This window comes from Python bivittatus, unplaced genomic scaffold, assembly GCF_059951505.1.
Source record: "Python bivittatus isolate LINGU-HERP-01145 unplaced genomic scaffold, Pbiv_v1 ctg000330_np1212, whole genome shotgun sequence".
NCBI classification, from domain to species: domain Eukaryota; kingdom Metazoa; phylum Chordata; class Lepidosauria; order Squamata; family Pythonidae; genus Python; species Python bivittatus.
This window is the reverse complement of record NW_028277058.1, coordinates 51,646,523-51,672,196: the sequence shown is the minus strand read 5'-3', so window position 1 is coordinate 51,672,196 and position 25,674 is coordinate 51,646,523. Positions and strand designations below refer to the sequence as shown.

The 25,674-nt window shown below is 41.4% G+C and overlaps 1 protein-coding gene across 1 annotated transcript in view; it reads left to right on the top strand.

Moving 5' to 3' along the window:
* The first annotated feature begins 19,275 nt into the window (after positions 1–19,275).
* Positions 19,276–25,674, top strand: part of RERG (RAS like estrogen regulated growth inhibitor) — a 111,969-nt gene continuing 105,570 nt past the window's right edge. Inside the window, exon 1 of the mRNA XM_088141308.1 lies at positions 19,276–24,471. The gene's annotated coding sequence lies outside the window, so the exon portion shown is untranslated. The remainder of the gene's footprint in view (positions 24,472–25,674) is intronic.

Sequence of the window (25,674 nt, the reverse complement as noted above, 5' to 3'; positions counted from 1 at the left end):
TAGTCATTTTAATTTTAATAAAAGGAATGCAATTACCTTCCAGGGCAAAAGTATTGAGTTAAATCGAACAAATTTGGTGTGTGAGTCTACTGAAAAAAATTACTTAAAATTTTTGCCTTTTATAATTCAGTAACTGCCCCCCCCCATACCCTAAATTACAGGATTTTCACAAAGGGTGGCGTTGAAATATTTTCCGCTCCTTAGGGGGGCGGCAGCTTCAAAAAGGTTGAGAATCACTGGACTAAACCAACTGTCTCAAAGTGCTGGTGAAAGGAATGAGGAAGTATAAAACCAGTGCTTTTTACATTTGAAGTTATTTTTATCCTTGCAAAGAGGAGCAGCAGATAAAAGCATCTTTTGAGTCAGATATGTGATTTTAAGGCTGATCAAGTTTCCTTGTATCTGATTATTCCTCTTAAAATCTTTTGTCTTTTCCAGAAGCAAATTACACAGGCCTAGAATTACAATGGCTGCAGTTCTGCTCCATTGTAAAAATGTGGGTTTTGATTGTTTTCTGGTGGGCGGAACCTTGTAAATGAAAAGAAAAATGGAGATTTGCTTTCAGGTAGAATAGTTACACCCTAATTTGTGAAACTTGAACTTCAACTTGTCTAGTTGACTTCTAAGAAACTTATCTTTGTCTTTTGAACATGTAGTTCCTGCTATATAATTAAAAGTTCAGCTGGATCAGTTCATATTTGCTATATGTGTGCATTTGGGATCAAGTAAGACCTTTACAAACGCATAACTTAGTACAGATGGGAAATCCAAGGCTGCAGTCTAGGCTGGAAAGTTAAAAACAATCTGAGAAAAAGATACTAGCAAAACTATTTCCATAACATTGTCAAGAAAATTATATGGTTATGTCAGTGAAGTCACCAAGAGTTGAGCTTGTCTGAAAGAGACTTTACCTTTAATTCAGATTTGTTATGTTACAAATACATGAACTTCCTGTAAACAGCTTGAATTAGTTTGGAAACATTGATCTTTGTTTATACACTTACTCTCAAAAAAGATATTCCCTGCTCTCCATTTTGTTTTACTTTTCAGTAATATTTTGAATTTGTCATCATGGGCTTATCTTCATAAAACATATGCAATTAAACAGGTAGCTAATCCTACCATTCTCGGTTTTGAACCCATGTTGGCATTTGTGCGTATCCAGATGAGTACAGCACAATCCCAGAGGCCATGCCTTCACAGGAATTGGAAAAAGTCAAGGAAGAGAGAGATGGAAGAGTCAGCAGAGTACTTATCTCCAAGAAGATATTCCATTCTTAGAAGAAAATTATGTTTCAGCAAAGATCCATGTGGTTTGGTTGAAGTTCAGATCCTGGCCAAGCTGCAGCTTTGTGTGTGAACCTTCAATCCAGGATAAAACTGATATATTATCTTGCATTGTTGTTCTTACTCAAAATGTGCAGTTATCATATTTGTATAGACTGTTGTGTTAAACTTACTGATATCCCAGGCAACTAATAGTTTGAACTGATAGTTCATACAGTACTGCCTTCTCAACCTGGGAAAATGTGTGGACTTCATCTCCCAGAATTCCCTCTCCAGCACAGCCATTGCTGAGAGTACATTAGTTGAACTTCACCCATCCACAGAGTCCTCTGATTGAGAAAGTCTGCCCAATCATTTTATGTAGCCATTTCTTCTTGCAGGGTTTCCAGTAAATTACAGTAACGAATCTTGCCTTTCTCTCTTAGCTAGTTAGCTAGGTGCCATTGAGTTGAATTCATTCCTGATGGCTCCATGCTCATCTTCTCAACCTATCATTAGTAGTAACTTCTAGTTCTTCCGATGACAGTCTTGTAGCCCCTTTGATCCTCTCTACCTTATCTGTTGTCTTCCCTTTTTTCTACTTCCCTAAAGCTTGCCAAGCATAGCTGTTATTGGGTTTTTTTCCCTTACAACTAATGATGTATACATGTTGCAACATAAGTACCAGTTCCCAGACCTTATCTTCAATTTCCTTATTGATGAGACATTTTTGTTGGCTTCTATTTATAACTGATTGCAATTCCAGCAATAAATTAGCCAATTACATTTCCCAATCTTCTTGAGACATCTCATTCTGTACATATGTAGATAATATCCTGCCATTCCAATGCTATTTTCTCATATCATTTTGCCAATTATCTTTTAACAGTGGGCCAATGCCATTTGCCCAACGTGATCTGACTTCTGCTTCTTTATCCTCCATTACAAAATAATGCATCCAAGAAATCAGGAAATTGTTTGGGACTGCACATTCAATGACTCCATAAAATAAGTTACATCTTGTAGTATGAATAGGGAACTTTAATGGAACTCTCTTCCTCCTTGAATTGATCACAGTCCAATGACAAAAGCATTTTCTGCTCTGTATTCTACTCTCCCAACAGCCAGAGATGCACACTCAGACACACACACACACACACACACATGCACACTTAAAAAATAAAATGTTCAGGATCTTTCATTTGTGCACAGGGCTCAGGATAATAATCATTTTGCCTAATTATTTATGTGTTTTAAGTTACCATGTATTTGATGAAAATTCAAAGTTCAGTTCTTTTCAGGTGTTATTGGATAGATGTTACTCATCCCTGTCTTAAAGGACAGAAAATAGAAAGGATTTGTACCATCCTGGTAACCTGACCTCTGACACAGTGACTAGCTTTACACACTGGAGTATGTCATGCTTTGTTTAATTGCAGTTTATTGAATGCACAGTTAGTTTGGTTTATACAATATATCAAGCCAAATCAAATAAACAATTTTAAAGCATAAAGCCGCGTATGAACCAGGTCACTGACCTCACCTTATGGTTTGGCATTATTTTTGAATCCAGAGACTGTGTACTCAGTAATCACAACAAATAGCAGTGGGATACATACCCATGACTTCCAGTAAACATTCAAAGTCCCCAAGCCAGTGTTGTCCAAACTTGGCCACTTTAAGATGAGTGGACTTCAACTCCCAGAATTCCCCAGCCAGCATGGCTGGCTGGGGAATTCTGGGAGTTGAAGTCCACTCATCTTAAAGTGGCCAAGTTTGGACAACACTGCCCCAAGCATATGATGATCCATATAAATGTAAAGACTCTTTTGAATCAGTTCAACTGACAGGGATATCCTGAGCCAGTTCGTGTAATTTTTTTCAGCAACAATACAGAACTGATTTGCCGTTCTTGCCTTCTGAGATTTCTTTTTTTAGCTTTCCAATCTAATCATCTGACAGGATTTTCTGATGGTACCTCATCCAACTACTAAGTAGGACCAGACCTGAACATAAACTCTGCAAATTTCCTTTTGGGGGAAATGAGAAAATGAGTTCTTTTTTGCCTTCAGTCTCTGAACGGGTGACTCATCAAATGGCTTATCATATGTAGGCACAGATCTTTCTATGGAGTTGAAAGCAATTGAACTCATAGGCCATGCACTTTAGATGACTATATACAGTGCATTAGATTTAGGAGCTATCCAGACACTGGTGCTCAGCAGTGAGCAATAGGTGTATTATATCTGCCTGTCTGCCTATCTGTCTGTCTGTCTGTCTGTCTATCCATCCATCCATCCATCCATCCATCCATCCATCCATCCATCCATCCATCCATCCATCCACCTACCTACCCATCCATCCATCCATCCATCCATCCATCCATCCATCCATCCATCCACCCACCCACCCACCCACCTATCCATCCATCCATCCATCCATCCATCCATCCATCCACCTACCTGTCCGTCCGTCCGTCCGTCCATCCACCCACCCACCCACCCACCTCCCTCCCTCCTTCCCTCCCTCCTTCCCTCCAAGTCCCTGCAGTTTTCTTGGCAAAATTTTTGGAAGTGGTTTGTCATTGCCTTCTTTCTATGGCCCAGAGGGAGTGACTGGTCCCAGCTGGCTTCATGCCTAAGGTGGGACTAGAACTCACAGTCTCCTAGTTTCTAGCCTGGAGCCTTAACCAAACTGCACCAAACTGGCTCTCAATAGATATATATATATAGAGAGAGAGAGAATATACGTATATATAGCAAGAGGAAAGTATATATAGAGTCTAGAATGATATATGCACTCCACCTTCCTTTTTCTTAAGCTCTCAGACCAGAGAAATATGGATGTTCCATTGCATCATGTCCTCACATACAAGGTTTTACTCTGGGGGTGGGGGTGAATTACTCTGTTTTTACATGGTTTATATCTTGTGTAGTGTTCTTACTTATACTGACCACCTGTAGGTCACCCACCACCTTATACTGTAGGTCACCCTACAGAGCATACACTGTGTAAAACAAATAAACAATACAAAGGGTGGGGCTTTGATCACATAATTGTGGCTGCCATCTTGGCTTTCTTTGACTCTCCTCCCTGCAAATACCCAATTCCCAAAATGACATATGAAGAGGAATGTAATTAACTCTCTTACACTTCTTGCACTCCTCTGAGTTTGGCAATGCAATGCTTGGATTTAAAAAAAACAAAAAAACCCACTGTATGAAAATGCATACATTAAGGGAAGCTATAGACCAATGTGGTCACTGAATGTGAAGTAACATTTTGGGAAAATGTTTCCCAGCTATGTGCCTAGGAAGGGGTGACGATGCATGTAAAATGTGCATGAATATTTCTGTGCATAAACAGTCCTAGTGGGAAAGGGCTGCAACACACTTGCGTTTGAAGCAATATGAAGGTTAGAGAAAGTAGAACTCAGATTCATCCATCCTTCTCAAGGAGTGGAAAGGAGCTCTGTGATTTCCAATGATGCGCCTTTTAGCTGGAGGCTACATATTTCATTTCATTTTAATGATTTTTTTCCCCCATTGGAATGATGTACCAGCACCAGAAACAAAGTGGAATATATCAGCTGCTGAAAGAACAAAGGATCGTAGTTATGTTTATGAGAACACTGATTTCAGAGGACTTTAAAAAAAATAGACTGCTCTTGTAAATGATAAATTGTATGTTAAAACAGATCTTTTGACAGGTTTTTGTCGTTGTTGTTGTTCATATTTTTTATTCTTCCAAAGAAGCTTGACTGGCAGTTCCCAAGTGGACAGATGTTGAGTTTCAGTGTTTAGATACTTCTTCTCATACTTGGGATCTCTCAGCTGCTTTTGAAATCCAGAAACATATCTTTTCAATCTTCTTCTGACCTTTGTTCACATGCTGACTTTGCAGAAAGAATGTTCTCCAGTGCATCGCTTGATGTTGCTGCTTGCTATTCAAGATCTCCATGAACCTTTATGAAAGTATAATTCTGACCCACTCAAATAAATGGGACTAGTGTTATTGTGATTCCTGCTCTAAGCTTACAAGAAAAGGACCATGGACTCTTTTTATAGTCATCCTGAATGCGGAATGAGTATCTGTTACCTTTCATTGATAGCTGGGCTAACCCTAAACTCTGCATCCATGAAATGAGATTGGATGGACATTTCTCTTTTAGAATGGGAGCTGCTGCTACTGAATTACTTGGTACTCTTTTAAGACTCTGCATATACTGAGAAATGCATGCTCTACAAGGAAGCAGAGGGACACTTTGCAGAATAGGGCAAAACAAGAAGGAAATGGAAGGGGAGAAGAAATTTACCCACATTTAGAAACCACAGCTGTGTACTATTTACTATTGGTAGAAAAAACTATGGAAATCTGAGGTGGAACTCATGCATCAATTCTAGATCGCTCAGCACATTTGTAATTGCTGGTTCTTGGTTACCAACCGTTTTATTCAGAAACTGTATGTTAATTATTTCAGGATATCATCAGCAATGCTTTTTTAAAAAATGAAGAGCAATGTTAATGCACTGCATTAAATTAGAACAGCCCTGGATTGCTCAAAACATTTTATTTTATACAGTATCTAGCACATTTAATTTGTGACAAACTCTTCTGAATAAATTAGCACCCTTGCAGTGGAATTAATTAAATCAGTATTAAAAATACATTGAGTGCTTAGTATTCTACTGTGAGGAAGAATGGGGGACAGAACCTTTTGGCAAATGAATCTTACCCACAGGAATAGGACTGTCATTAAGAACTAGCAGCAATTTTAAAAAGCATTACTTAATGCATTGACAGTTTATTGACATTTACAGTAAAACCATTAAGTGTCTCAGATTGCTTTATTAACTGGCCATGCTGGAGATGTTCGGTTTGGTTTTGAAGACAGAAGTAGATGCATTGTAAAATATTTTTGCAGGCCTTTGCAACTCTGCAAAATCCTTGTCATATGAGTTTACTAGGCACAAGGAAGAAAAAGAAGAGAGTTTGCTAGAGAAGCATTAAAACTTAATGGTGTGTACCTACTTGTGCTTTTGAAGTCTAAACAGAAAGGCAACTTGCTCACAGTCACTCATGCCTTAGTCACCTCCTGTTTGGATTACTGCAATGTGTTCCACATGGGGTTGCCCTTGAAGATCATCAGGAAGCTGTAACTGGTTCAGAATGCAGTGGCATGTGCACTTTTGGGTGTCCCATGGTTCACCCAAGTAACACGGTTGCTGCGTGAACTGCACTGACCCCTACTTGCTTTCTGGGTGCAATTCAAGATGCTGGTTATCAGCTTTAAAGCCCTACATGGCATGGGGATAGATTATTTGCAGGATCACCTCTTCCTGAGAGTGTCTACCCACCCCACTAGGTCAGATAGGGTGGGTCCGCTCCGAGTCCGCTCCCTTAAATGCTGTCATCTGACGTTATCTGAAGGCTCAGAGGCGTGTCTTCTCTGTAGCCACCCCAGCCCTTTGGAAGGGCCTCTCACCTGAGAGTTGAGGGGCCCCTACCCTTTCAGCATTCTGGAAGGCCATGAAGATCTGGCTCTTCCCCCAAGCATTGGACAAGGATGGGGGTTGAGGCTGCTTGGTCCGGTGCCTGGGGAAAAGGGTACTTTTGTTTTTAGATGTGCTTTTATGGATTGTTATGAGCTTCCTAAAATCATTATATGATACAGGTGGCCATGGAAGCCATGTAAGTAAGTAAATAAATAAATAAATGTTGCTTGTAAAATAGGAATCAAAAAAGGTACTTGGAATAAAGTTTAGAAACACTGCCATCTCTTGTTAGACCAACAGTATAACTCTAGCTTAATGCAGAAAAGGGTTCATCTGTATATGGGACAATACAATCAAAGTTTATTTGACCCATCATTTTATTTCTAACAATGAATGCTTTACCATCTCACCATGACGGGTCACCTGAGGGACAAAACTGCCACAGCCCTGTGGATGGAATTCAAGTGAACATATCTCCTGATGTAGATAATGCCCAATTCAATGTTTCTTACAATTTATTAAGTGTGGCACACTCATGGTTATATTGTTTTTTAAATTCAGTTTAGAGATATTATTATTTTGAGTACTTTTGGGGGAGGCATGGCAAACTAATTGTTTCTGAGCGAGCAGAGATGATGACTGTGGCAAAGACTGAAGAACTGATGAGTGGACCGGTCCTACAGAACCTCTCCAGATATGGAGAGGACAGGAGATTGTCCATGGATGGCTCTGGATGGCTGCTCCTTACAAAGAGACCCTCATGGGTTTAAGCAACAGGAGATGCAGGGAACAGCCATCATCATCACAGCCACGGCGGAGCCTTTTAAAGGACACTAAGTTTGCTATTCTCACTTTCTAATCACTTTCGGAAATTGCCTATTTACTACCTTAAGGCTACTACAGATCTTCAGAATGACAAATTTGAAAAAGCCACCTGATGAGTTCACCTTCATTCTTGAACAAAAGAAAAATTAACTACAAGGTTCAGAATTTAAAGAATTGGAAATAAATGGCAAAAAGCTAAATAAGATTTTGAGCCAAGAAAGTTATAAATGAATTAAGGATCCCAAAGAATTTGGAATATTAAGATTTTTACTATATGTTTTGGAAATAATTATAAAAATAAACATCCTTTCATGGGAACTAAATTATTTTGGATATCCTAAATCATAACAGAGATTGGAGACTTTACAATTTTGGAAATTGAACACTAAAGATTCCAGACAGAAAGGAAAAGGAGAAAAAAAGTGGAACCTTGCTTTTGATTTTCAGTTAGTGTGGGGATTTACAAAATGACACAAAATGCTATAACATTAGATATACTTTAGGAGATTTTTGAAACAGGGGGCCAAACATTAGTAGCGACAATATCAGAATTGTCAGCTATGATGCTTGCTTCTATGGATAGACAACGTTCAAAAGATGTTAAATCTGATGCAGAAATATTAGAACCAGAAATACTGGATAATAAAAAAAGGGGGAATTACAAGATAGAGAAGTCAGTTGAAGTGGAATTACAAATGATAAGCCAAGAGAATGACCCTAATAAGGACTTTTTACTGGATTTACAAAAGAGGTTCATTAAAGCCTTGAAGAAGCCTCTGCGATGGGAAAAAGAAAAATTGAAGAGAGACCAAATCCTACAACAACATCTGAATGCATTAAAGATTAAGGTTGTTAGAAATAAAAGGAAGAAATATAAAGCTGGTTGGTTTGATCAAGGTTAAAATAAGACATAATTTTATAAAATCTGGTAACCCTTTATGGACTTTTTGCTGACACCAGGACTGAAAAGTTGATGATTTATGGATTTGATATAGAGGGATAGGTTATGGGAAGAAGAGATATTTGTTTGTAACCTTATGGGGTAAAGAGTTATCAAATTTGTTTTTACTTGTAATGAAGTTTGGAAGTCACTTCTTTACATACTTTCTTTTTTCTTTTTTCTTTCTCTTTCTTTGCACTTTTTATTCTTCCTATTTCTTTTTCTTTTTCTGAGTTTAGTTTGTATTCACTTTTACTATTATAATTAAAAAACTTTAATAAAAATTATGAAAAAAGAGAAATATTATTGCTTCATCTCAGAGCCCAATAATCTGCTAGAATGGAATCATATCTGCATGTCCTGCTGTGAAATGTTCCCAGGATCAGATGTGCAGGATCTAGGAAGTGATGGTATAAGAATACATTCAAATTTCATTTACAGCCTCTATCTACTTGTTGCATGTTGATTCACTCATACAAGGCCATATGAGAGAAAGGAAGCTGGAGGAAGAATTTTTGGTGCTAACCTGAGCCCTCAGAGGGATGGAATATAAGGGCAGGATCTTTGAATCTCCAATCCTTCAATCCTAGCCTTGAAAGCCATTCTCAGCCACCAGGTCTTCAACAATGTTCTCTCTTACATTATACAGTGATGTCCAGAATGGGAAAGAAGGGCAAGCTTTAAGACAAGGCTCCTTGGTTGCAAAGGATTACTTAGGAGTCAGGAATATTTCTCAAGTAGATCATGAACCATGGGAACTAATGAGCCCCAGGTTGGGTAGATTTCTCCACTGCTTCTGCACATAAGTCTAGAGCAGAAGGTAAACAGCTACAGGATTTTTTGTAACTTCTTGGGAGGCTAGCTCTAGTGTATTGTCCTGGGTAATGCTCCATGCCTTCTCTTTTAGCTCTATGATATTGTTTCTGTTGTTCTGCCCCTTGGACTAGATTTTGACTGCTCTTGCTTCAGCATAAATGAGTTAGTCTTGACCATTCCCAGGGTAGAAGGATGGCAATGTTGGAAACTCTTAGCGTACCAATATTGAGAGGAGTGCTTGACCCACTCTCTCCAGGTCTCCACCCAGATGTAGCCATTGTAATAGAACGACAAGCTATAACATTCCTCAAGTAAATGTCAAGATGTATTTTAAATTTCCATGAGAACTTTCAATGTCCTTGAGAAGGAATCATTATTTATTGTCTGTTTTTCTTGTGCATGTATTGCCAGAATCCAAAGATATAATAAAATAACATAAAAGGAGAAATCAAATATCACCACCATTTCAACGATTAGATAGTACCAGCCAGCATAAGGCACGATCAGCTTTTAAAGGTCCCAAGAAATAACTCTGTTTTGACCATCTTTCAAAATGAAGCCAAGGTTCTCACTAATCTAACCTCTGAGGCAAAGCTGTTCCATAGAGCAGGGGGAACTATCAAAAACACCACCCCCAAGCTCCCACCAAACCCGTTTCTAAAAGAATGACAAATCACAGAATTCCTATCTGGAACAAATGGGTTAGTTCTATCTGGAGAAGGCTATCCTGTAAGTACATAGGACTCAACCCATTTAGGATTTTAAAAGTGAAAAGAACCCTTTGAATCATACCGTGAAACCTATTAGCAGCCGGTGCAACACCTGTGATATAGATGTAGCTCACCTGTAATTGGTTCTCAATCAGCAGCATGCATTTTGCCCCAGAAGTGATCTTCAATTCAGTCCTATGTGGGGCACCTTGTAGTAGTCAATATGGGTAGTGAGGAGGGTGCAATTCATCCTTACCATGTCTTCCATATTGGTACACCAGCTAAAACTGGATGAAAGCCTTCCTGACTATGACTTCCACTTGTCCATCAAGCAGTAATCATGAATCCAGGGTGATATTCAAGTCATGGAACTCCTCTTTTAGAGGGAGTGTCACCTCATCCAAAATAACCACTGAAGCAGACAGAAAACCAGATGGTCTCTAGGCAAACAGCAGCCCATTTGGATTCAGTCTCAGCTTGTTTTGTCCCATCTTGTAATGGGATATGAGAATAACCTTGAGGAAGAAAAGGAAGAGCTACAACCAAGGCATGGCCAGATAAGAGATAGCTCAGCCCACAGTAGGAATGTAATTTGAGTAAGCATCTCAGACTTGAACCTCCCTTTTCTCTTTAGATAAAAGCAGGGAAAGGGGAGGCATATCTGGAGTTGCAAGATTCTGTTACTGTAACCCTATAATCAAAGTTGTTTTGATATTCATGATGTTGGTGTTTGAGTCTGGTCTGCCTCATATGGCTGACACATCTTGACCATTATAGCTTTCAGACATCTGCCCAAGATCTTGACAGCATCTCTACCTTGGCCCAGGTAGTGGTATACAACTTGTATCATCAGTGTACTGGTGTTGTCTCACCCCAAACTAATGGATGACCTCCCCCAATAGATGTTGGATGACAGGGGTGAGAGAATCAGTTCCTACATAATCCCACAAGTGTCATACTCAGTTGCACATTCTCTTTCTATAGGGTCCTGCATATGGAAAGTCCACCTGGAAAACGTTGTTGTGGCTTTCTCTGAAGCATCAAGCAGTCCATGGAAGCTTATATAAATCAATCTGTGCACTATTTAATGCAAACAATATGTTTAACCTAGGCAGGCTGCATGTGGTGTACAGTTTATGTTAAAACTAATCCCCTTTAGAGATTTCTCTGCAAAACAGATGCCTTCAGTGAAGCATTAAGATGTGCTTAGCTACCTTTTCTCATTCTCTGAAAATGTAATCAGCTTGTCTAGATGGTGAGTTGATGATTGTAAAGGCTCCTTATTGTAGGACTGCCTTGCCAGCAGGCCCTCTAAAGACGGCTTGAAATGCAATTTCAGTCAGCAGATCATCAGGAGGACATCAGGTTGGGAAAGGCTGCTATAGGCCACAGGTCAGAAACATTTCTGGTCAAAGACTATTGTTCAAAGTACTGCAAAGTGATGACATTTCAAACTATTTAACCTCAGTTAGGTCACCCTGAGTCTTGCATGAACTCACTGAAATATCTACAGGGTTAAGTGATCTCATGAAAATTTGACCTTTTTGAAAATTATTTTAATGTAAGTTTAATTTGGCAGCCTCAGAGCAGTGTTTGAGGATTGATGCTTGTCCTGGTACCATCTGTTTTGACAACAGCCTTCTCTTGGGGCTGTTACTACAAAGCAGCTGCTATTCAGTAACTGGTTTTCAAAGCTTACTTTGAGTTGCAGAGGACCAACTGTGGATGTGTATAAGTTCACAAGGACCAAATGTGGATGTGTGTAAGTTTGGCATTCTTGACCCAAAGAAGCTGGTGTTGGGGGCTGCGCCAACTTATTTTCAACTTTGCATAGAAGAGGATTTTTGTGTTCTCAGGTTCCCCCCTTAATAGCAGTGTGAAAAGAAACTGTTGGATAGTTTGGACACAATTAGATGAACCAAGGGGGCTTGGTCTCATATAAGATCTCCCAAAAGTTTAGCTCTCTCCTCTAATTGTTTTCTGAGACAGTAGTAAATGAGAAGCAGACACATTTATGATATTTTGATCTATGATTGCCTCATCCTCCAGAACTTCCAGACCATACCTCCCATCAGAAAATATAGACCAGTGTTTTTCTCAACCTTAGTAACTTTAAGGTTCGTGGACTTCAACTCCCAGAATTCCCTCAGTATGCTGGCTGGGGAATTCTGGGAGTTGAAGTCCACAAACCTTAAAGTTGCTAAGGTTGAGAAATGGTGATATAGACATTGTCTGAAATAATTAGAAGGCATGAGGCTGCCTACACCAGCTCTAGATCAGAAGAAATCATTCTTATTGCTTGCAGAGCTACCTAATCCTTCAAGAAAAGAAACATCAGGATTTAACCTGGAATCTTCTGCCTGAGAAACATGTGGCCATTCAGTAGCCTGAGATATGGAACAACAATTTCCATACCATTATGTTATGACCTGCTGGACTAGGGTTCTTTTTCCATTTTTCTTATTTTCAAGGAAATAATGTTAAATAATCAAAGGCTTCTTGTCTTCACACCCTTTGTGCAAAGAATGCACTCATTTTTTTCTAGAAGGACTTCATCAAGTCCTGGCCACTGTTGTCTGCCGGTATCCAAGCAATAGAATCCATAACTGTTTCCATCTGCTTTCTTTTTGTTCATTCAGAAAATGTCCAGAATAATTTAAGTGTTGAGCTATTTGTTTTGATCCCACCTTCATAAAGATATGAATGGATACAGCAGTACGAATTTACAGATCCAAGTGTAGTGGAGACATAGACCAATTTTCACTAGATCAGTCACTTCACAATGGTTAGTCAGCTGAAAGCAAATTAGAGTGGAACAGAAAAAGTTAGGGTGATAATCTTGAGTTAGTTCTGGGTAGAGGATAAAATATGGTTGGGAGCTGTAATTCACCAGGAAGACTGTGGGATTCCCATTGTTCCATTAAGAAATCAGGAATGAGCCATACATGTATATACACTTGTTATTCTATTAATGAACAATGTTGGAAATAACATTTGCTAGGATAAAGAACTTTAGATTGAGGTTTAATCAGAGGGTGGATGACCTACATCTAGTTTGCCCATTCCTCCCTCCAGGTTGCCTTCTCCACTACACACTGAACCCGAAACTAAGCAATCTCACTTTAGCCCAGCATGTTGTGTGAATTCAGCCCATATGGTTAACTTGTGGTTCAGTGGGTTATGCTTACCCAGAGAGTAAACCGTGGTTAATTTAATCATGAGCAAGTGTATTGCATGAACACAATCAGTGAGAAAGATGACAAAACTTTACTGAACCTTACAAGAATTTCTCTATCCAAGGATGTTATCCTTATATCAGGGTTCCTCAACCTCAGCAACTTTAAGATGGGTGGACTTCAACTCCCAGAATTCCCCAGCCAGCCATGCTGGTTGGGGAATTCTGGGAGTTGAAGTCCACCCATCTTAAAGTTGCTGAGGTTGAGGAACCCTGCCTTAAACCAAGAACTATTGTTCCCATTTGTCATCACAAATGAGAATTGTAGAAATGCATTTTACAAACTGGTCATTAACCTAAGACTAGATAGGCAATTCACTGCCTGCGTGGTATCCCTTCTTCTTTTATAGTCATAATGTTTTTTGTTGACTTGAGCAAAAACAACTGAAAATAATGCAATACTGATGGCTTCCAGAGCTATATGAGAATCACCTGTTGAGACACATGTGGCCTGTAGGTGGTGCAAGCAAGCCAGGTTCTCACATCAATGATATTGCTGAAACAGCTCATTGGACATTATTCTACTTCCACTCTGCACCTTTGCAATTTTTACATTCCATTTGAGTGAATTTATGCTGAATGCCACAGTAAGTAGCAGTGCAGTTACTATATGAATGTATCAGCTGCTCGCTTTGCTAAAGGGCAGTCTTTTAGAAACATAGTTTGTTGACTGTTTTCTTTGGAAAATGGACATTAAGGCTTGCTTCTTTTGATAGTGTCCATTACAGACTCTTGACTGAGAAAGCAATCAAATTAGGCATAAAAAATTATCTTGTGATGCAAAGCTACAGTATGTTATTGTTCAACTAAAGATTTATTGTCTGGCAGCTTTGCAACTTTAAAGAAATGGCTGAAGTATTTCTAAGCTTGTCGAGTCAATGAAAGATGTTTAATCAGTAAGAGTTCCATACATGTTCCTATAAATTAAAGCTAATTCTATATACATTTCTAGAGAGGCAGAGGTGGGGCTATGCTTTATAGCTATTTGTTTGGGCTGTGAGCCAGGTAAAGTGTAGTGACATCACCAAAGGGACAAACAAGGGTGAAGTTGGGGAGTTGAGCTTCTTTTTTAAAAACTAAAAATAATTAAATAAAAATCATGCTGCCCCAAATCACCATTTTGTCTTGTTGAAATATGGTGGTAGCCTTGAGATTCTGACATTTCAGCCATGAAATCTTGGAGTTCTGGGAGGAGAAAAACGAGACTGGAAATGCATGTGATTCTTAGATTAGGGTAGTACAGGTAGTCCTCGACTTACAGCCACAATTGGGACTGGAACTTCCATCACTAAGCGATGCAGTTGTTAAGGGAGTTGTGCCGAATTTTACAATCTTTTTTGTCATGGTCATTAAGCGAATTATGCTGTCGTTAAGCAAATCCAGCTTCCCCCATTGACATTGCTTGTTGGAAGTTGGCTAGGAAGGTTGCATCCATCATAAATACATGCCAGTTGCCAAGCGCCCGAATTTTGATCACATGACCGCAGGGATGCTGTAACAGTCATAAGTGTGAGGACTGGTTGTATGCCACTTTTTTCAGTGCTGTTGTAACTTTGAACGGTCGTTAAACAAATGGTTGTAAATCAAGGACTACCTATATGATGAATTTAGAAAGATGAGTATCTGCTCTATAACAAGTTAGATTTTTTATAATCTAGGACATATTGTCTATACCTATATTCTGATTTGAAAGACACCAGGCTGGTCTACTCTAATGGAAAAGACAACAACTGGATACATGTTTAGAGCAATCCTATGTAATCTTTTTCAAGCTGAGAGCTGCACATGACCTTTGAATTGTATTCTGGGGACTGCATTTATAAAGGTGGATGCATCAGGACAAGGAATTGGCAAGGGCTTGGATAAAAATGAAATGTAATGAATCCACTTGATTGGATTACAAATGAAAGTGAAATATATTAAGTTTCTTCTGATCCAAGGCCAGAAAGGTGGTTGGTGGGGGCATTCATGCTGCATCATGGGTTGGACGTTGAACATCCGATGGCACTGATTCTACAGCATCTCATGATGAATGACCACAAGGGGGCAGTAGGGTGTTGATAGATTTAAGAATTATTCTGCTTGCTCTTTGTCTAACACAGTATTTCTCAACCTTAACAATTTTAAGATGGGTGGACTTCAACTCCCAGAATTCCCCAGCCAGCATGGCTGGCTGGGGAATTCTGGGAGTTGAAGTCCACCCAACTTAGAGTTGCCAAGGTTGGGAAACACTGGTCTAACAGATTACTAATTTGTCTAAGAGACTGCTAATTCTACCTTTCTCCTCAGGCATATACACACAGAGAGCACCTATTCTTGGGTTCTCTTCCTGTAGTTAGCTTGTGCTAGACTTTGGCTCTCCCTGTAATATATTTCCTGCAAATAAATCTCCTTTCTGTTATAGTTATAAAACCTGCTTCACTAATCCTTGAAGGTTAGTGAAGGGATGGTCTCAGGAACGCTCACCTGCAGACACAAAATGCTTCAACTTCAATGCTGCATCTTTTCCTGAGCTGGCATAGTAGCTGCGTGATCCCAGGAATCCAGCCTCCTGGATTTTTTCCCTTTTATTTTTGTGAATGTGTATTGTTTAGGTTTTAATTGTATATTTATTTATTGTTTTAACGTGCTATGAGCCGCCCAGAGTCCCCCATTGGGGGGAGATGGGTGGGGGACAAATTAAATCAATCAATCAATCAGTCAATCAATATACCATATATACTCGTGGATAAGCCCATCCACAGATAAGCCAACCCCACAATTGGTTTATCTGCCGGGGGGGAGGGCATTTTTCATGGTACTTTAGTTAAAAATTTGAGGGTCGGCTTATTTGCAGAGGGGCTCATACATGAGTATATACGGGAAATATGGATACTTTAAAAAAGTATTACCATATATACTCACAGAAAAGCCCATCCACAGATAAGCCAAACCTGATTTTTGGGGTGTATTTTGGCACCTAAAATTCTTGGCTTATCTGTGAATATATACAGCACGTCTCCAGGAAAAGGCATGGGAGGCTTAAGGTGTCAACAGGTGTACATCAATGTCTGCTCCAAAGCATGTTTTCAGGTACCACTGCAAATCCTTACGCAAGAATATATCAATTTCTTTGTTTTATTTATTAGATTTGTATTCTGCCTTTATTCTTTTTTATAAATAACTCAAGGCGACAGACATACCTAAACCTCCTTCTTCCTCCTATTTTCCACACAACAACCCTGTGAGGTGAGTTGGGCTGAGAGAGTGTGTCAGGCCTAGCCCAAGAACGACCAAGAAACAGTCCAGTCAAGTACAGTTCCTTTATTTGCTTACACCTTATAGACAGAATCTTGCCAAACTAAATCTGTACTACAGCAACTAGTGGATATACCCTGGGAGATTCGAGGGAGGGGCTGTCCTGCATCTTTCTCTTCTCACGCTCCCCCTGTGGGCTGTGTTGTCTTTTGTCTCCTTTCCCTTCCTTCCCCATAGCCTTGATCTCCCACATCCCTCTCCTCCTCGTAGATACATTCCATTACAGAGTGACTGATTTTGGTCTCTCATTATGAAAGAGTACCCATTTAATTTTGATGATCTTGTTGCATCTTTATGATTCAGCTTTGCATCTGACTTCTATTTCCAGACTGCTATTTCTGTTTGGGGCCCATCTTTAACATTCTTCCCTATCTCCTTCTAGTCCCCACTTATTCTTCATGATGATGATGACATGCCATCAAGTTGTTGTCAACTCTTAGCAACCACATAGATTTTCTCCATGATGATCTGTCCCTAACCTGCACCGGGGAACTTGATTGGAGGAATCGTCTCAACATGCATCGTCTGTATGTCTTTTTGTCAGTGACTGTAAATATTCTGCACAGAACGTAAGACTTTACCATAGGTTTTATTGTTGACCAGGTTAAATAAAAATGATTTGTATCATTTATTGGTGTTTGTGTAACTGGTTCAGCAAACATTTTAACATTTGGCAAACGTGTATAGCATTTCACAGCTATTTTCTAAGCTAGAATTTCTAGCCAAGACTTACTGCTCATCAGCGGGATGCACTGCATAAATTAATTCTTGTAATATGATTTACTTAGAAAATTCCGTATGCAAAGAATTTGGGGTGTGATCTGGATTCAAATGAGAAAACCTAATTTGGAGTACATAAGCACAGGATCAACGTTTTTTTCTTTTTCTTTTCTTGATTGAATGCAAAAATAAACAGTGCACAATGTTATAAAGAAAGACAATAAAAAAATGAACATTCAAAAAAACATTCAGGGCACATATTCACCGACACATATACGCTCTTTTATAAAAGTTCTGCATGAGCATTTCAGTGAGGGGTAGCCATATTTCACGGTGATCGTCCATAGCTGATCTATGCTGATAAGTGACTCATTCATAAGTTGCTAATAACCTTAACTCTCCAGAATGTTCAATAGTTGGGGCCATACATTTATCTTTCCAATGCTGAATAATAAGTCTTTTAGTTATAAATAAGTCAGTGAGAATCCACTGTCTTTATCCAGATGTCAATGTCCATGTCACTGGACTATAGTTCAAAAGAATATGAACATCTGAGAATATTAAATCTTGTCTCAAATTGAGTTAATGCATGTTAAGACACAGCTTCTTTAAGAAGTTGTCAACAGGTGTGATATGCCCATTTTGAATCAGGCTGAACAGGCCTTCAAAAGAGGCCAACTGCAACTGATCTACACTCCCTTCTCTTTCTCTTTACGTGGTAGCTTTCTACAGAAAGGAGGTGCTGACCTGCTGGGCTTTAATGCCACCACTAGTAGTGGCGAGAAGACATTTTATGAGAATCTGGAATGTGCTCATGGTTAGCTATGCCACGCATAATTCTGGAAAGTTTGTCCTACATTCTGCTTACTTTTCTGCCCAGACTCTGAGTTACCTGGCCTAAGCAGTGTGCCTGCTGTCCCTTGAGATTGACATCTGTGGTGACCACTTGAGGGTACATCTCACTTTCAATGGGGTCATCAAGCACAGTCCCTTTGGTGAGGGACAGTGAAGCCCCTTTGTTCATTCCTGACTGGTTCATTGCTCTCAATATATTTTGTTTTTATTGGTTATTATTGTAATTCTCTTGTTTTAGTTTTTGTGGGCCACCCAGAGTTGTTAGGAGTCAGGCAGTATATAAATTTGATAAATAAAATAAATATGAAATCTCTGGGCTACTGGGTTCTGAAAAGGCAGAAGCATTCACTGGAGTGGGTTGAGTGGTACTGACTCTATGCAGGCAATTATCTGGTCCTAGAGACTGGCAAAAACCATGAGAAGCAGACAGCTTGTCTAAGAACAGGTCAAATTATTTACTGGCTGATCTCCTTTCTCTCCATTGGCATCCAGATGCTGTATGCTGGTTGAAGGATGTTCTTCTCTTATATGAACAGGAAGCCCAGAATCTCTAGAATGGGTCCTCTGGTCTGGTTGTCTTTCTTTCCCTTCTTTTGTCCAAGTAGAAGTGAAATGTATTCCCAAGATTCTGAGGTGGATTAAAGCAGTTACCATCAATCTCATGAATACACTGGGAGCCAACAATAAGGCAAATAGAAGGGCCTTCAACCTGTAGCAGGTACTATGGTATTCAAACCTCAGGAATGTCATGTGTAATGTGTGGATTGGACTGTGAAAAGAGACACATGTTACTGTACATCCAGTGAGGCCAAGATTTTATTTATTTATTTACTTACTTACTTACTTACTTACTTTTGCTGATGTGATGAATCTCATGGTTTCCATCCTGAACTTGAGAAGTACAACGTAGTGGTTCACCCATTTCAGAACAATGTGGTGCATTAATTTATGTTGTCCTTGGAACTATGAAGACTATGGTTTGAGGCTCTCTCACATAAGGGGACTTGTTCAATCGTATCTGTACTCAGAAGGTAATTTATGGGCTTTAGGACCAGTGTTCAGCTGATCTGCATTACTTGGAAGATGAAGTAGTCAGGGAGGAGTTTGGTGAAGTCTATGGAGTAGCCCTGAGAGTCTTTAGAACACATGCATTATTGTTACATGGGTTGACACATGGGAGTGTTAGATTTATGCCCACAGCAGTGGCCCTCCAGAACTTGTGAGAATCATGCAACTCTTGATGTTGATGGAGGACTTCTGGGAGAAGGGAGGTAGAGAAACAAGAGGACACACTAAAGCACTTTTAGTGGCTAGTCCTTTATTTGACCCAAGATTCCACCATGTTATGGATGGTAAGTTATCTATCTGTTAGCTTACTGGCTGCGTATTTCAGCCCCACCAGGTAGGCCATACCAGGAACTCAACTCCACAGGAAGGTTAAAACTGCTTTTATTGAAATTGGCAATAATAATAGAATCTTGCAGGTCTGATTGAGCTGGACCTCCTCCTCCTTTTAATAGTTCAGTGAATCAGGGAGGTGTCTGCCTGAGCCCCTTCCAAATACAGGTAGTTTTGGCTTAACAACCTCTCATTCAGTGACCATTCAAAGTTACAATAGTGCTGAACAAATGGTACTTATGATGTGATTTTGCCAGCAGGCCTGGAGACCCCAAGCTGAAAAGAAGCCAATCAAGTCATTGTTTTGACTGTGTTTTTGGCGGCCGCCAGGGGTGGGAGTTAATGGGTTTGCATTGGGGAGTTTACTCTGTAAGCTGTCCAGAGTCACTGTGAGTTGGGCAACCATATAAATTTGTTAAATAAATAAATAAATACACCAAATCTTCACCAACTTGCTGTTCAGTAGAAGAGAAATACAATGAATTGCTGATAAATAAGAACCAAAACAGAATCAAACACAAAAGTTATGTCTATATTTTCCATAGAGCGGGTACCAAAGCCTATGTTTTTTTGGCTTGCGAAAACTGTGGTTTCTATCAAAAGTCCAAATAAAAGACCATGATGATAACAAATGAAACAGCTCAGTTTTAGCTTTGGCTCCAGAGTCTGGCCAAGAAGCTCTCCCTGGAGGTGGCTCAGATAGCAATTCCCAGTTAACATTATCACTGAGGGGTGTGTCTTTCCTTTGCAAAGCAACAACTGTGATACTGGGAGAGAGAATTCAGATCAGTGAATTTAGGTTAACTGTTTAACTGCATATGCAGTAGTTTTGAAGCTATGGGCCACAGATGAAGGCAACATTTTTCCTCTTTCTTTTCTCTCACTGCTGGATTGCTAAACTAGACCTCTCAATAATAATAATACAGGTAGTCCTCACTTAACAATCATTCATTTAGAGACTGTCTGAAGTTATGACAGTGCTGAAAAAAAGCTACTTATGACTGGTCCTTGCACTTATGACCATCACAGCACCCCCTGCAGTCACATGATCACGATCCAGGCGCTTTGCAACCAGCTCGCACTTATGATGGTCGTAGCGTCCCAGGGCCATGTGATCGCCATTTGCGACCTTTCCAGACAGCTTCTGGCAAGCAAAATCAATGAGCCGCATGATTCACTTAATGGCCATGTTATTTGCTTAACGGCCATGATTCACTTAATGATTGCCACAAAAATGTCGTAAAATTGCAGGGCAGTCTCATGATGCCTTGCTTAATGACCGCCCTGCTTAACACAAATGTTCTGGTCCCTATTGTGGTCATTAAGCAAGGACTACCTGTACTGTAGATTCACAGCATCTTCATAGTGGAAGACATCTTTAGAGGCATCTAGTTCATCCATTTAAAAAGAAAAGAAAAACAAAGCTGAATTTTTCAGCTCTTCTAACAAAGTTCTCAAGTCACTCCCATGCCCTCTGAGGCCCTTGAGACTGAAACAAATAAAATCAGTACAATAACGTCTTGCTAATGCAATGCAAGGAATTTTCCTGCATTTTTTCCTTTTTCTTTCTGTATCCAGTTTGATGGAAGAAGGTTATCTTCATTTATTTATTTAATGTGTATCTCACTTCTCATTCGTACTACTCCCTCTACTCACTTTTCTTCACTACAAGAACCCTGTGATGTTGGTGGGTTGAAAGAGGATGATGGGTCCAAAATCATCCAGTGAGCTTCTGTGGATGACAAGCTAGGTCTCCTTGCTGCTAACCTAAAATCCACTAATTTACAACCTCAACTTCTCTCCAATTCCAAGAACAGAATTCTGGCAGACTTCTCATGAGTAAGGCCCTTGTACTTGCTTAGTGAATGACTTGTCTTTCATCAGACCACCGCCTCCCCAATGGTCTGCAGCCACCCTGGCTTCCATTAAACACCAAGACTCCTACTTTCATTCTTCAGGGAGAGCTGGTTGGAGAACTTCTCCTTTCCCTGGATGAATCTGAAGAAAACCTCCACCTGATTTCTCTGCCCCAGAATGGGGTAGAGAATTATGAAATGCTATTTGTACCCAACTAAAGTTCTAGCAGCAGAAAGATAACTCTGAGGTAGAACATCAACACCTGATAGATGACCATCTAGTATCAATATCAGGCTTCTTGAGGAAACCTTGGCAGAAATTCCCAGATCCTCAGCTCAGCTAGATTGCTCAGCATGAGGGCAAGAGGCACGCATTTGACACTTCATGGCTAGCTAAGAATCTTCACTGCATACTAGAATTAAGTCTGAGAAGCAGTTGATTGTTAGTCTGAGGGTGCAATTCCCTCTTACCCCCACTATAGGTATGCAATACAAGCCACAGTGATGTCATGTGCATCATGATGTCATTGCACAAATGATGTAAGTTATCTAATTTACTACTGTATGCACATTTCATAATTTTCTTCATTTGCAGGCTGATGATGTCACCCCCCAGGTATCCCCAAGAGCTGATGTTTTCATCAGAATAATGGAAGCAGCGACATGCTATCATGGCACAAGCTCCATGAATTTTGCACATGGGTGTGATGCCATAAATCAGCGTTGTCCAAACTTGGCCACTTTAAGATGAGTGGACTTCAACTCCCAGAATTCCCCAGCCAGCCATGCTGGGAGTTGAAGTCCACTCATCTTAAAGTGGCCAAGTTTGGACAACACTGCCATAAATGCATATCTAGAAGGGGCTGGGCAGGTTATACCACAGGACAATACCAGCTTTGTCATTTGCTCTCCTCGACTCCCTCTGAGGATGTGGGAGCCAATTAGTGTTTTCTTTCAGCCACCCAATAGGAGCGTACAAAGAACAGCATTCAATCCATGTCTTGCCTCATTGTCCATTCACATAGTTCAGTGTTGTTCAAACTTGGCAACTTTAAGATGCTGGCTGGGGAATTCTGGGAGTTGAAGTCCACACATCTTAAAGTTGCCAAGGCTGAGAAACGCTGCCATAGAGGTTCAGAACTGATTTTGGAGTGGGGCAAAGGTCCCAGGTGGAGGTGCCCCCAGTCCTTCCTACTAGGAGAACCCCACCCAGATATTGAACAGTAGGCCAGGATAAGGGCAGAAAGCTGAAGACATCAAGCATGTGCACATCTGTGTACACGAACAGAGAAAGACCCCAAGTATCTCCTTCAGGCCACAGGTGAGCACAACATGAAAACCCACTAATATGCATAGATCTTGCTCAGCACATTATTCTTCACCTTCTATAGGAGTAAACACAGGTTTGCAGACAAGGAATGAACCCACCAATGGGATGAATTTTAAATTCCACCCCCCTCTCCCTCAGCATCCATACCTAAATCTGTTTGGAAAGGTTAGGGGAACCATAGGACAGATCTGAGCACAAGGTCTGTTGCACCCATGGATGTGTACTTTTTAAATGTTGGATGTAGTCCAAGTGTATAGCTAAGAAACAGATGCTTGGAAAGAGAAACCGCACCCTTGTCGGAGAGCAGAGACTGGTTACAACTCTGATCTGAGTGGAGATTGTTCCATTCCTAGCCAGTTCTTCATCAGAAGGTGCTCTACTCCCCCCCCCGCTTTAGTTTTATCCTCACAACAACCCTGTAAGGTAGGTTAGACTGAGAAAATATGCTGGACTCAAAGTCACCCAGGGACCTCCATGGCCGACGGTGGATACGAAGCTAGCGTTCCCTATTCCAATTCAAGCCTTTAAGCAGGGCGCAACTTGTCTTTACGGCAAACCTGGGCTTACCACGGTCTATTGTGGGAACGCTCCATGTATGAAAGGATTAAAGAACGGGGGAAGGAAGGGCAATACAATGGGCTTTTTGTCTGTCGAAGTGTAAGGAAACGATAGTATTTCATTTGCACTGTCAGCTAAACATTGCAATAAAAGTTAAGCAACAATCACGATCTTTCAACAAACGTTACTCAATCACCTAATGAGAGATGGAATCTGTAAATCTGGCACACGCTACGGAAGCAGCGACCGGCGACCTTAAAGACCGACGGCTCATCTCCGACGCGCGACTCCGCCACACTCGTTCCCCGAGTCGGCGCCCTCCAGATGCCTTGGACTTCTCCTCCCCTCATCCTCCGCTGGCATATCCTGGCCCGAGAAGGACGAGAACCGAAGGCCGAACTCGTCCGGCGAGCCTCGGCCTTGGGGCCGTGCAAAGCAAAGCTCAGTCGAAGCGTTCACACGCTCTCGCCTGTCTGTTCTGCCTGCGCTTGAGCTGCTGCGGGAAAAGCAAACCTTCTTTTTCCAGGGTGTCGGTGCCGAGCGCCGTTACTCGCTGCTGGCCAAAAGGGCATCCCCCGCGCGCAGGCGGGAGGGATCAGCGCCCTCGGGGAGAAGCTGAACTTCGCAGGGCATGGGTGCGTGTGCGCGCGCGCGCGTGTGCAGGGTTTTGGATGTGCCACGTGCCACCACTTTGGGTCGGGCCGCATTTTGCAGTCCCCCGCTCTGCCGTGCAGGCCGACGGCCGGCAGGTGGCGCCGTAGAGCCTCCTTTTTAAAAAGCCGGGGTGCGCGCTGAGACCACCGCGTTGTCAGCGAGGGGAGACGCGGTGAACTCGCCCGGATCTATTCTCCCGGTCGCCCTTCTCTCGATCTGCCCCCGCGCCCTCTGCGGTGGTTCTCTCTCGGCCGCTCTGCCTCTGCCGGGGCGGACGGGCAGCGCTGCCTCCCGGCGGCTCCCCTGCGGAGCTCGCATCTTCTGATCCCGGACCCCCGGGGAGGGGGGAAGAAGGCGCTCCGTGAGTAGCTTGGCTGCCCGAGACGTCTGGCGGGGCGAGAGGCGCGGAAGAGACCGAAGCGGGGCTCCAGCGAGGGGCTGGATTTCCAAGCACGCTTCCAGCCGCGGGGACCGGCTGGACGTTGGAGAAGACGGCTGGCGGGTCGCTGGAGAGAGGTGAGGGGCTCGATCGAAGAGACGGGGATCAGCTTCCTGGGGATCATCCTTGCCCTGGCTGGGGAGGGCGGGAGTTGACGGCTGAGTGAGTCAATTTTTCCTTATGTGGGTGCTGCTCTGCGGGAAAACGAGATAAAGAACCTTCTAACGATCCCTGCTCGGGTGCAAATCCCGTTCAGTTCTGCGGGGCGGACTCCCAAGGAAGGGAGCCCAGGATGGGAGGAGGGGGTGTCCCAACAGGTTCAAGAGGAAACCCCTTCCGGGGGGGGCAGCTGTTCCAGCAGAGGCGGGCGCTGCATTCACACAGGATACTAACCAGCTATTGCTTCAGCAGAACGTGTAAACTCAGCCATTGTAGCCTCCTTAACCTGTAGAGGTTAAAAATAACCTGGCGTTCTGCAGAATGCCTTAAGGACTAGTAACCTGGGCTGTGGCCAAACCTGAAGGAAATCTAGGACGAAGTTGATGTATGTCTGTTTTAAAAGGGGTGGAGGATGGGACACTTGCAGTAGGCCACGCTGGAAGCCTCTGAAAGGATGCTGTCTAAAATCCTACAGGTATTGCAAAGGGGTTGTTAGTTTTGGAAGCAGTCTTCAGAGTAAACGTTTCAGAAATCCCAACTTTTGGGTTGTAATTTTTCCTTTGCCCTCTTTTTGCAATCCTTGAGTAGTGATGTGATTAGAAGGCTGTTTAGATTCACATTTTCACTCATGGCAGTTAAAAAACACCTTGGATGAGTTGATGGCATCTCTACTGCTCAACATAATCCAGTATTTCTCAACTGTGGCAATTTTAAGGTGTCTGGACTTCAACTCCCAGAATTCCCCAGCCAGCATGCTGGCTGGGGAATTCTGGGAGTTGAAGTCCAGACACCTTAAAGTCACTAAGGTTGAGAAACACTGATGTAATCCAATGGAGTGCAGGTATTCTGTATAAGTTATACTCTATTACTATTTTTAAAAATCACTTTCTGAAACTTTTTTGGTAAAACTAGCTTGATACATCATATCCTGTTCCTGAACATCTTCATCACTATCAAATATTCACTCTTTGGGAAACTTTTATGAACGATCAGAAAAGTCTGCACATACATAAGGGGCTGTGAAATCTTATCTCAACTCCATCTGGTCCCTGAACAGTCTCGTGGCACTAAGAACAAATTATTTTAAACAGCATCCTAAATGCCACCAACTATCTTGTAAT